Consider the following 13,011-nt stretch of genomic DNA (forward strand, 5'->3'; position numbering starts at 1 on the left):
CAGTGCTCATGGAACAGTGAATATTTTAGTGTTTTAATCATCATTGAAATCTGTACATATGTTATTGATAGTTTGTTCTGCATATTTAATAAGAAAAGAACAACTCCTAACTCATAGTTAACCCAAAAATTCAAAAGTAGCATCATGTAGGGGGTAATGGGAAGCTCTAAACAATCCTTAATGAATTGTAGGCGTAGGTTTCTGTGGTTTAGCAGTTCATAAGAAAGATTCCGGTAATTGGACCAAATGTTTATTAAGATAAATAACAATAAAAAAACAAACCCGATAAGTTTTGTAAGTCGTTTGACTTACATCTTCAGTCTGAGTCCTTCAGACTTTGGAAGTCTAATAATAATAATATGACATGTTCCAGGAACAAGTAACCTTGTACCTACCTGGAACAGAGAGGGGAGGGAGTTGATCCTTAGGAGAAGAGTAAAAGCAGCCAGATTCATACATACAGATAAATACTCAAACTTTTCTCCCCCCCCCCAGCAATATGGTATCATTAAAATTCTTTTCTTAACAAAGCCTCAAACCTTTGTTCCAATCACGTTCCCACCCAAAATGTGAACTCTCCTTTGTTTGCTGTACCTTCCTGTCCAAAAATGCCAAAAAGATTAATCAAGTAGTTGTTCCTCTGTTGCTTCATCTCTCTTACAACATACAGATTACAGTCAAGCTTTTCTCTATATATAGGGAACCTCCAGAAAAACAACCTGAACTTTACAGAAATATAATCTTTGCACTGCTTTTAAACCTTATGAAGCTGGCTGCCCTTATCTGCTCTCCTAAGGCTTAACTTCTTCCCCTCTCTTTCTAGGTATGTAAAATGTTATGGACAAACTGAGAGATCTGCCAACATCCTTGAAGAACACAAGAAATACATCCATTGCCACAACTATGTGACTATGTCTTGGATATCTTGCACAGAATCAAATGGAAAAAAAAAAATACTATGCTTCACTACAGCAAAAAAACACCTGAAAGATTTTTCTTAAGAAGCAGCAGTGGATTTAAAAAGAACCTGACATAATCTAAATAAATAATTGTGTTAAGCTTCCGAAAATTTGTTAAACATTAATTCTTAGACGAGGCCTAGAAGCCTAGTCCTAAGAGGGCATCCAGTCTAACATGTTCTATTTTTGTGTGTATGCTATTACAATGTACAGTCGTTGTAGCTTCAATGCATCTCCTGAACTTCACATCTCTTCAAATCTGAATCTCATTCACCTCTTGGAATATAGTACAAAATTTCCCTTTAAACTTCAAATCCTTGCATGCAGTGATATTAAAAGCTTTCTCACTAACCTATTTAAGCTACAATTCTATTTAATTCCAATGTATATCATCAGTAAAAAATTGAATATTTCTCCCTTTCAAACCAAGCAACATCATTAAGAAATGACACAGAATTATTAACATAAGAATCTGTGCTAATATTTTTGGTTTTTCAAATAGAGTTTAACAAGAAATTAAATTTGTTTAACAAATTCAGTTTCTTTTTTACATAAGTTATTTTGTTAAATTTCATTAAGGCTTCATAAGAAAGATTCTGGTAATTGGGCCACATGTTTATTAAGATAAATAACAATAATAAACCAACCTGACAAGTTTCGTAAGTCATTTGACTTACATCTTCAGGGGTCAAAGGTAACTAAAAGTTTAAACACAAGAAATGAGAAATTACTCAAAATAGTTCATTCTATGCAGTTGTGGCTGTCTAAATTTTCATTAAATTAAATATCCGAATGCAGATTCAGTGCAATGCTTAGTTTGAACAATGCTGGATGCTGTCACGTTCTGTTGTTCACGTTCACATTGTCCGAGGTCTGACCTGGATATATTTTTTCAATGCTGACCAAACTTGGTGTAGAATTAGGCCCTGGTTTTTGTTGCATTGCATTGGAATTCTAAGCATGTTTGCAGCTTCTTTAAATTTCCTTATGTAACAAATTTTTTCAATGTAAGACGTTTATTTTTTGCCAGAATACATTATAACAAGTGGAAGTTGTATGGTATGCTAGGCCTGATTTGTGTTCTCTTCATTTTTGCACGTTGGTGTTCGTTCATGCGAATTTCCCCTAATCTTCCCATCTGGCCTACGTAGCAGATGCCACAGGAACAATGAATTTTATAAACACCTGATTTTTTTAAAGGATGATGTGGAGGTTTTGGGGGATGTAGAAATCTTGAAATGCTTTCCAGCGGTAGAAAAGCAACTTTGATGTTATGTTTTTGTTTAGTAATTTGGCCATTTTGTCTGTAACATTCTTGATGTATGGAAGCATGATTGCGTTCTTGAAATCTTGCTTTTGTGAGATGCTTGTAGGAGGTGTTTTGAGGATTTTCTTGATTGTCTTAGGTTCATAACCATTTTTTTTTTTTTTGAGGATCTGTGTTAAATATTGTAATTCTTCATTTCTCTGTTTTTCTGTGCTGGAAAAATTATAAGCTCTGTCCCTCAAGGTTTTTATTAAACCTATTTTTTGTATGGGATGGTGGTGTGAAGCTGCATTAAGAAATCTTCCTGTGTTGGTGAGTTTTCTATAGATAGAGAAGGATAATTAATTATCTTTTTCAATGACTTATATTAGGATATCAAGAAAGGGAAGTTTTTTATGTTCTTGTTCCAAAGTAAATTTTATGTTGTGTATATTATTCAGATAATCTTTGGAAGCAGTTAGTTCCTCTGTTGTTCCTGGCCATATGATGAAAATGCCGTCTACATAGCATAGCCAAATTTTCAGTTTTTTATGATAATTGTTTAAAGCATTCTTTTCAAAATTTTCCATATATAGGTTAGCCAAAGCCGGGGCGAGCCCATAGCCAATCCTTCTTTTTGTTCCTAAAATTTGCCTTGATACAAGAAAAAAGTATTTTTTATGCAATGTTTATAAAGTTCTACGATGTCCGGAGGAAAAAGGTCTTCAAGGAGATTCACCGTTTCATTTCTGGGAGGAACTTTTGTAAACAGGTTGATTACATCCAAACTTGCTAAGATGTCTGAAGGTCCTATGCATATATCCTTTACCTTCTCAATAAAATGTGCACTGTTCTTAATGAAAGATGTTGTTTTTCCTATGTGTGGTAAAATCATGTTGGTGAGGTGTTTTGACAAATTCAAGGTCGGAGAGTCTCTTCCATCCACTATCGGTCTTAAAGGAATACCTATCACAAAAAAGAAGAGAACACAAATCAGGCCTAGCATACCATACAACTTCCACTGGCCATAATGTACTCTGACAAAAAACAAACATGTCTTACATTGAAAAAATTTGTTACATAAGAAAATGTAAAGAATCTGCAAACATGCTTAGAATTCCAATGCAATGCAACAAAAACCAGGGCCTAATTCTACACCAAGTTTGGTCAGCATTGAAAAAATATACCCAAATCAGACCTCGAGCAATGTGAACATGAACAACAGAACGTGACAGCATCCAGCATTGTTTAAACTTAGCATTGCATTGAATCTGCATTCGAATATTTAATTTAATGAACAGTTAGATGGCCACAACTGCAAATTACTCAAAATAGAATGAACTATTTTGAGTAATTTCTCATTTCTTGTGTTTAAACTTTTAGTTACCTTTTGACCCCTGAAGATGTAAGTCAAATGACTTACGAAACTTGTCAGATTTGTTTTTTATTGTTATTTATCTTAATAAACATGTGGTCCAATTACCGGAATCTTTCTTATGAAGCCTTAATGAAATTTAACATAGTAACTTATTTATTAAGATTATTCATATTTAGTCTTTGTATATTTAATAAACACAAAACTTATTCTTATATAAGACCATCTGTTTAATACAACTATGTACAAGAATGACTACTAGTTTCACTAGCCTACTGTCTAGCTTTGTAAAGACTAAAAAAGGTGAACAAATAATAAATGCAAAAAAACGAACTAATACAGAACTGTTTACAATGGTTAATACACCAAATTCAACAGCTCGCATGACAATTGTTATTATTGTGAACACGCGTTACATATTTTTAGTGTACTATAGTTCCGCTATACTTAATGAATTAATCAGATTTTTCCACGTGTCTTTCAATACTGCTCCTTGATTTCCGTTGAGGTTGTTTCCTGTTCTTAGGACCTGCTGCTTCTTTGAATATTCTGGATCTGTAATCATCCTCTATATTTGAAGAACTCTCAACACTTTGTTGAGAAACTCAAAAACAGACATAATGGCCAGTTTGGATGTGTTCTCTGTATTCATGAACGTTCTTGAATAAGGAGACCACACAGTCGAGGAGGTCATTAACATTATAAAGGATCTCTTTCCTAGAGATATCACACAACTCTTCAATCACTGCCTAAGTCCAATTTCTTTAAAGTCAACAACATCGTTTATCAACAATTGGAGGGTCTGGCCATGGGCAGTCCCCTGTCACCACCATGTGCAGATTTGTTCATGGAAAAACTAGAGAATGAAATTCTAGCCAACATTGTTCCAAAACCATCAATCTGGTTGAGATACGTTGATGATGTTTTTATCATTTGGAAAGAAAAAATAGAAAACTAACAGACGTTTTTAGATAAAATCAACTCGCTTCATGACAAAATCAAATTTACTTTGCAATTGGAAAACAATCAACAACTACCTTTTTTAGACATTCTGGTCAAAAGACAAGAGAATGATAATTTTAAACTTACTATATATAAAAAAGCCAACAGATACTGGACAGTATCTGCATTTTACTTCTAATCATCATCATACACAAAAATACAGCATCATCCATATGTTACGGAATAGAGCCCAAAACATAGTCACAGATGAAGATGTTCGTACTGAACTTTCTCAAATATCAAAAACGCTTTCTCAAAATGGTTATCCTTCGAACATAATCAACAAATTTCTTTATAAAAATAACATCCAACAACATAGAATAGCTACTCAGTATGTTTCATCAGTTGTCATCCCCTATGTTAGTTCAGTCTCCACCAAAATAGCTAGAATTTTAAAGCCTTACAACATCAGAGTTGTGTTCAAACCGACTACAACCATTAGACAATTTTTAAGATCACCTAAAGATAGTGTTCCATTTTTCAAATATGCAGGTGTTTATAGAATTCCATGCACTTGTGGTCTTTCCTACATAGGCTAAACTTCAAGAAGCCTGGAAATTAGACAGAAAGAACACGTTGGGGATGTTAATCACAACAGAGCGGATACCTCAGGCTTGGCGCATCACTTCTCAACTTCTAACCATGCGATAGATTGGGAAAACAGCTCTGTGCCATATATAGAGGATGATTACAGATCCAGAATATTCAAAGAAGCAGCAGTGGTCCTACGAACAGGAAACAACCTCAATTGAAATCAAGGAGCGGTGTTGAAAGACACATGGAAAAATCTGATTAATTCATTAAGTATAGCGGAACTACAGTATGCTAAAAACTGTGTAACGTGTATTCACAATAATAACTGAAGAATCTTGCTACATGCACACATTGTCACGCGAGCTGTTAAATTTGGTGTACTAACTTTTGGTCAAGAAAATCATTTAATTTTCTTGACCAAAAAGCTCTGGAATGACTTTTAATGGGATTATATTGATCAAGTGCATATAATAAACAACTGTTATACCAACTAGTTTCACCAACAACGCCTGTTGGCATCTTCAGGGTACATAACTGATGTAAGGCACTAAAAAGTAAAAAACTTACAAACTATAATCAACCAATTCCAATTATAATAAACAAAGAACAGAGTGCGTACAATACATGCATAGCGTGCATGATCTCACTTGTTGTTATTTAGGAACGTTCTATAGTTGGCACTGTAATTCAGTTCTGGCGAGTTGAGAGATCTAATAAGGGTCTTCTAGATCACAGGTAAGATTAGTTCTTGGTTCCTGTTAAGGTTTTGTATACAGTGGGCAACTGTTGTGGCCTCTTTAAAAATTCGGGAGCGGAAGTCCTCCTCCATGTAAGGAATTGTGCTTCTATCCCATTCTATGGTATGGTTTGTTCTTGAGAAATGAAAAGCTAACCCTGATTTTTCTTCTCTGTTATTGTTGACGTCATCTATGTGTTCTTTTTGCCTAATTTCAAGGCTCCTTGAAGTTTGGCCGATGTAATTCAAGCTGCACGAGCAGGGTATGTTATAAACTCCAGCATATTTGGAGAAAGGATGACTATCTTTTGGAGATCTTAAGAATTGTCTAATCGTTTCTGTGGGTTTAAAGGCCACTCTTATTTTATGTGGTCTGAGGAGTCTAGCAATCTTATTGGAAACTGTCCCTAAGTATGGAATAATGATGGTAGATATATAACGTATATCATCTCATTGTCTTGGTCGGGGTTCAGAGAACAGTATCTTGTGGACGAGTCTTCGAGGAAATCCATTCATGGTAAGGTTGGTAGATATCAGGGATAGTTCTTCCTGGAGGTCTTGTTGATCTGTTGTAAGGAGAGAGGCACGGTTCTTCAGCATGTGTACAATACTAAGTTTCTGAGAAATGTGGTTTGAGGAAGTGAAATGTAAATAACGTCCTGTATTGGTAGGTTTGTGGTAAACTGAGAGGTTGATACCACCATTTGGAAGCTTCTTAATTAAATGATAATTGGTTATCTTTTTCAAGTTCTAGAGTGAATTTGATTGTGTGGTGTAGAGAGTTGATTTTGTTAAGAAAATCGAACTGGTCCTTTTTTGTGTGTTTCCAAACAATAAAGATATCGTCCACGTATCTCCACCATACTATGGGTTTAGGGTCTGTTTGAGATAAGATTTTACTTTCAAAATCCTCCATAAAGAGATCAGCACAAGATGGAGAGAGGGACTACCCATTGCAAGGCCAGTCAATTGCTGATATATGGTTTTATTCCATAAGAAAAAGTTTGATGTTAAACAATGACGGAACAGAGAAGTAATGTCTTGTGGGAGCAAACTTCCTAAAATGTTGATGACTTCCTCCACAGGGATGTTAGTGAATAGAGATGTTGTTCAGTTTCTCAATGAAATGTTGCGAATTTCGTATATAAGTATCCGAATTATGGATGTGTGGTTTGAGGAGACCTGCCAGGTGTTTAGATAACAGATAAGTTGGCGAATTGATTCCATCCACAATCGGGCATAGTGGTATTCCATTTTTGTGTACCTTACGAGTGCCATATAGTCTTGGTGTTAATGGATGCATGGATTTCAATCTTCGTTTTAAGTTCTATACACCAGTTCACCATGTGACGTATTAAATTGGTAGTGTCATTGTGATTCTTTAGTGTTGGATCTGTGACTAGGACACGGATTATTGTCTAATCTGTGTTTAGACAATTCTTAAGATCTCCAAAAGATAGTCATCCTTTCTCCAAATATGCTGGAGTTTATAACATACCCTGCTTGCGGCTTGAATTACATTGGCCTAACTTCAAGGAGCCTTGAAATTAGGCAAAAAGAAACATAGGTGATGTCAATAATAACAGAGAAGAAAAATCGGTTTAGCTTTTCATTTCTCAAGAACGAATCATACCATAGAGTGGGATAGAAGCACAATTCCTTACATGGAGGAAGACTTCCACTCCCAAATTTTTAATGAGGCCACAACAGTTGCCCGCTATATACAAAACCTTAACAGGAACCAAGGACTAATCTTACCCATGATCTGGAAGACCCTTATTAAATCTCTCAACTAGCCAGAACTGAACTACAGTGCCAACTATAGAACGTTCCTAAATAACAAGTGAGATCATGCACGCTCTGTTCTTTGTTTAATATAATTGGAATCGTTTGATTATAGTTTGTAACAATTTTTTACTTTTTATTGCTTTACATCAGTTATGTTATATCAACTAGTTTCAAATTAGTTGGTGAAACTAGTTGGTATAACATAGTTTTTTATTATATGCACTCGATCAATATAATTCCATTAAAAGTCATTCCAGGTTCTGTATCAGTTCGTTTTTTTTGCATTTATTATTTTTTTGTTCACCCTTTTTAGTCTTTACAAAGCTAGACAGTAGGCATTCTTGTACATATTTTCATTATATAATTTAAGGAAATTACAACGTACTAGGATATACATTAAAATAAATTTTAATATATTTCAATATTTCAGCAACGTCACGTTGCCATTTTCAAGAACTTAAGTACAAGACACGTGCATGCAGGTACAACAAAACAGTAAGTAAGAAAGAAGTAGGAAGCTATTATTTCTCCTAAAGCCTGATTGTGCCCTCTTGCGGGCAATGTTGGTATTCTTGGGCGATTGGGCTGAAGGTCTTCTGATGTAGGTTTCCCAAATTTGAGGAAGTCTCATGCAGCCGAATTTGTTCAGGTTTGGATCATTTCTTAGGCTGAAACTGATTCCATGAAAAGCCTTTCATATCTGTTTTTGCTATGGTGTATTATCCTGGCTTTCTTCCACCGTATTCTATGGCAGGTATCCAGCGCGTGATCAGCAAGACCAGAGTGGTTGTATTGGTGAAAACAGATGTAATCCCTGTGTTCTGAAACCCTGATATTTGCTGCCCTGCCTGTTTAGCCATAGTAGGACAGCTTACAGCTGCAAGGTACCTGGTATACACCAGGTGGGTCTAGGTGTGGGGGGGGAGGTTCATCTTTAGTAGAGCAGATAAGGGATGCCAATTTTTTATATGGTCTGTAACAAGAAGTTAAGTTATGTTTTTTTAAGATTTTTGTGATTTTTTCCAAAGTGACTCGGATGTAGGGTATGGTGATGGATTTTGAGTAATCCTTGTTGTGACGGGGGGGTTGTGGTTTACTGGTTTCAATATTTTTTGGATTTTTTTGGGGGGTGGAGTAGCCATTGGCTGAGAAAGTGTTCAGAATGTGGTTTAGTTCTGTGGTTAGAACATTGTCATTCAAGCAGATAAGTTTAGCCCTGTTGTGTAGTGTCTTAAATGACTCCATATTGTTGTGAGCAGGGGTGGTGGGATTGTTTTTGAATGTATCTGCCTGTATGGGTGGGTTTTCTATATACTGAGAAAACCAAGATTCCATCAGGCTGGTGGGTGACTAGTCTGTCTAAGAAAGGAATTCAGTTGTTTTTTTCCTCTTCCAGGGTGAATTTGATTCTGGGGTGTTGGTTGTTTAAGTGTGTTAAGAAGGAGAGGAGTGCATCAGAGCCATGTGGCAAAATAGCAAATACATCATCTACATAGCGAAGCCAAACGGTTGGTTTTTGTGGGGCAGTGTTTAAGGCTTTCTCTTCAAAAGTCTCCATATAAAAGTTGGCCAAATGTGGGGAGAGTAGAGACCCCATCGCTGTCCCCTCTATTTGTTTGTAGAATTTTCCTTGCCAAACAAAATAGCCTGAGTTCATTGTGAACTGAAATATGGCTGTGATATAGGGAGGAAATTTAGCTTGGATTAGCTCTAAGGATTCTCTGAGTGGGACATTTGTGAATAAGGAAGAGACATCAATACTGACCATTATGTCAGTGTGTTTGAGTGTAAGGTTTTCTTATGCTGGCTTTGAAGTGGGCTGAGTTTTTTATGTATGAAGGTGTGTTGCCAGTATAGTGTGAGAGAGCTTTGGCCAAATGTTTGGCTAGTTTGTATCTGGGGGAATCAATGCCATCCACTATGGGACGTAATGACACATTTTCCTTGTGAATTTTTGGGAGTCCATAAATACGGGGGGGGGGGGATGGAGTTATGTGGTTTTAATTTGTTAGTGATTTCCACAGGCCACGAAGTGACCTTCTTAAGGAGTCTGTAGAGTTTTCTAATTTGTGAGTTGGTGGGATTGTACTCGATAGGGAGGTAATTGGCCCGATCTAACAGTAGAGATTTCAGCTTACCTGTGTAATCTTTTTGGTTAAGCAATATTGTGGCATTCCCTTTGTCAGCTTTGGTGATTATTATTTTCTTGTTTTTCTTTAATTCTAATAGAGATTTAATTTCTTTACTGGGCATGTTGGTTTTAGGTGGCTTAGCTTTGGTCAGAACACAAGCTACATCCAGTTTAATATTGTTGGCGACGTGGCTTGGAAGGTGTTGAATCCCGCATTCAATTCGTATCATGATATCCTCAGCAGGTATTCTTCTGGGTGCAATGGCAAAGTTGTGACCACGTGCGAGGCCTTCGAGTGCTTCAGGTTTCATACTAAGTGACGAAATGTTGACTACCGTTTCAGTAGGAAGTTGTGGTTTCGAGATCGGGTTCTTTTTTAAATTTTCAAATTTTTGATGTGTCGATCTCGTACTTTTTTAAATTCTTTCTCCACTGCAGTGCACGAGATGTCGTATAAAATCGACCAAATTTCGTGGCTTAAGGTGCTTGAAAGGTCATCTTCAAGTGCCTGTATAGCTGAGTTAGCTTCACTCAGGAAACAGCGAGTGGTGGCAATTTGTTCTCTGAGTAAGGCTTGGCTGGCACGGTTATAAATACGAAGTGCCTTTTGCGAAGAGAAACAGTGCTTGAATTTCACATAGTTAGGGATTACCTGGTTATCCCAGCAGTGCTTCAGTAAGGCGAGACGATTCAGTTGTCTTGATAGCTTCAACTTCAATTTACGTTAATGGCGTGCTTTACATGCGATAACATCTCCGTGAATAATTGTAATTCTCGTGGAAAGGCTTAGACGTTGGTTATGCATTTTCTCTATATAATTTAAGGAAATTACAACGTACTAGGATATACATTGAAATAAATTTTAATATGTTTCAATATTTCGGCAACATGACATTGCCATTTGCAAGAACTTAAGTACAAGACACGTGAACGCAGGCACAACAAAACAGTAAGTGAGGAAGAAATAGGAAGCTATTATTTCTCCTAAATTCCTGATTGTGACCTCTAGCGGGCAGTGTTGGTATTTTTGGGCGATTGGGCTGAAGGTTTTCGGATGTAGGTTTCCCAAATTTGAGGACGTCTCATGTAGCCAAATTTGTTGAGGTTTGGATCGTTTCTTAGGGCTGTAGCTGATTCCATGAAAAGCCTTTCATATTTGTATTTGCTACGGTGTATTATCCTGGCTTTCTTCCACCGTATTCTATGGCAGGTATCCAGCGCGTGATCAGCAAAACCAGAGTGGCTGTATTGGTGAAAATGGATGTAGTCCTTGTGTTCTGAAACTCTGATATTTGCTGTCCTGCCTGTTTGGCCAAAGTAGAACATGCAGTTGTCTTGATAGCTTCTATTTCAATTTACTGTAATGGTGTGCTTTATGTGTGATAACATCTCCGTGGATAATCGTAATTCTCGTGGAAAGGCTTAGACGTTTGTTATGCATTTTCACTATAAATTTAAGGAAATTACAACATACTAGGATATACATTAAAATAAATTTTAATATATTTCAATATTTCGGCAACGTCACATTGCCATTTTCAAGAACTTAAGTACAAGACACGTGCACGCAGGCACAACAAAACAGTAACTGAGGAAGAAGTAGGAAGCTATTATTTCTCCTAAAGTCCTGATTGTGCCCTCTAGCATCTCGCCTTCCTGAAGCAATGCCGGGATAACCAGGTAATCCCTAACTGTGTGAAATTCAAGCACCGTTTCTCTTCACTAAAGGCACTTCGTATTTTTTAACCGTGCCAGCCACGCCTTACTCAGAGAACAAATTGCCGCCACTCGCCGTTTCCTGAGTGAAGGTAACTTAGCTAACTCTCGAAGATGACCTTTCAAGCACCTTTAGCCATGAAATTTGATTGATTTTATACGACATTTCATGCACTGCAGTGGAGAAAGAATTTAAAAAAGTACAAGATCGACACATCAAAAATTTGAAAATATAAAAAAGGACGTGATCTTGAAACCGCAACTTCCTACCGAAACGGTAGTTAACCTGTCGTCACTTAGTATGAAACCTGAAGCACTCGAAGGCCTCGCACGTGGTCACAACTTTGCCATTGCACCCAGAAGAATACCTGCTGAGGATATCATGATACGAATTGAATGTGGGATTCAACACCTTCCAAGCCACGTCGCCAACAATATTAAACTCGATGTAGCTTGTGTTCTGACCAAAGCTAAGCCACCTAAAACCAACATGCCCAGTAAAAAAATTAAATCTCTATTAGAATTAAAGAAAAACAAGAAAATAATAATCACCAAAGCTGACAAAGGGAATGCCACAATATTGCTTAACCAAAAAGATTACACAGGTAAGCTGAAATCTCTATTGTTAGATCGGGCCACTTACCTCCCTATCGAGTACAATCCCACCAACTCACAAATTAAAAAACTCTACAGACTCCTTAAGAAGGTCACTTCTTGGCCAGTGGAAATCACTAACAAATTAAAACCATATAAATCCATACCCCCTCCCCCCCCCGTATTTATGGACTCTCAAAAATTCACAAGGAAAATGTGCCATTACGTCCCATAGTGGATGGCATTGATTCTCCCACATACAAACTAGCTAAACATTTGGCCAAAGCTCTCTCACACTATACTGGCAACACACCTTCATACATAAAAAAAACTCAGCCCACTTCAAAGCCAGCATAAGAAAACCTTGCACTCAAACACACTGACATAATGGTCAGTATTGATGTCTCCTCCTTATTCACAAATGTCCCACTCAGAGAATCCTTAGAGCTAATCTAAGCTAAATTTCCTCCCTATATCACAACCCTATTTCAGTTCACAATGAACTCAGACTATTTTGTTTGGCAAGGAAAATTCTACAAACAAATAGAGGGGACAACCATGGGTTCTCCACTCTCCCCACTCTTGGCCAACTTTTATATGGAGACTTTTGAAGAGAAAGCCTTAAACTCTGCCCCACAAAAACCAACCGTTTGGCTTCGCTATGTAGATGATGTATTCGCTATTTGGCCACATGGCTCTGGTGCACTCCTCTCCTTCTTAACACACTTAAACAACCAACACCCCAGAATCAAATTCACCCTGGAAGAGGAAAAAAACAACTGAATTCCTTTCTTAGACACACTAGTCACCCGCCAGCCTGATGGAATCTTGGTTTTCTCAGTATATAGAAAACCCACCCATACAGGCAGATACATTCAAAAACAATCCCACCACCCCTGCTCACAACAATATGGAGTCATTTAAGACACT

At 37.0% G+C, this 13,011-nt stretch overlaps 1 protein-coding gene across 1 annotated transcript in view; it reads left to right on the forward strand.

Annotated features, from left to right (window-relative positions):
• LOC150107796 (RUS family member 1) overlaps window positions 1–13,011 on the forward strand; it is a 222,143-nt gene that overhangs the window by 154,873 nt on the left and 54,259 nt on the right. The window lies entirely within an intron of this gene.

This window comes from Typopeltis vanoorti, chromosome 4 (assembly GCF_054136105.1).
Source record: "Typopeltis vanoorti isolate ZY-2024b chromosome 4, IOZ_Tvanoo_1.0, whole genome shotgun sequence".
In the NCBI taxonomy this organism is placed as follows: Eukaryota; Metazoa; Arthropoda; class Arachnida; order Uropygi; family Thelyphonidae; genus Typopeltis; species Typopeltis vanoorti.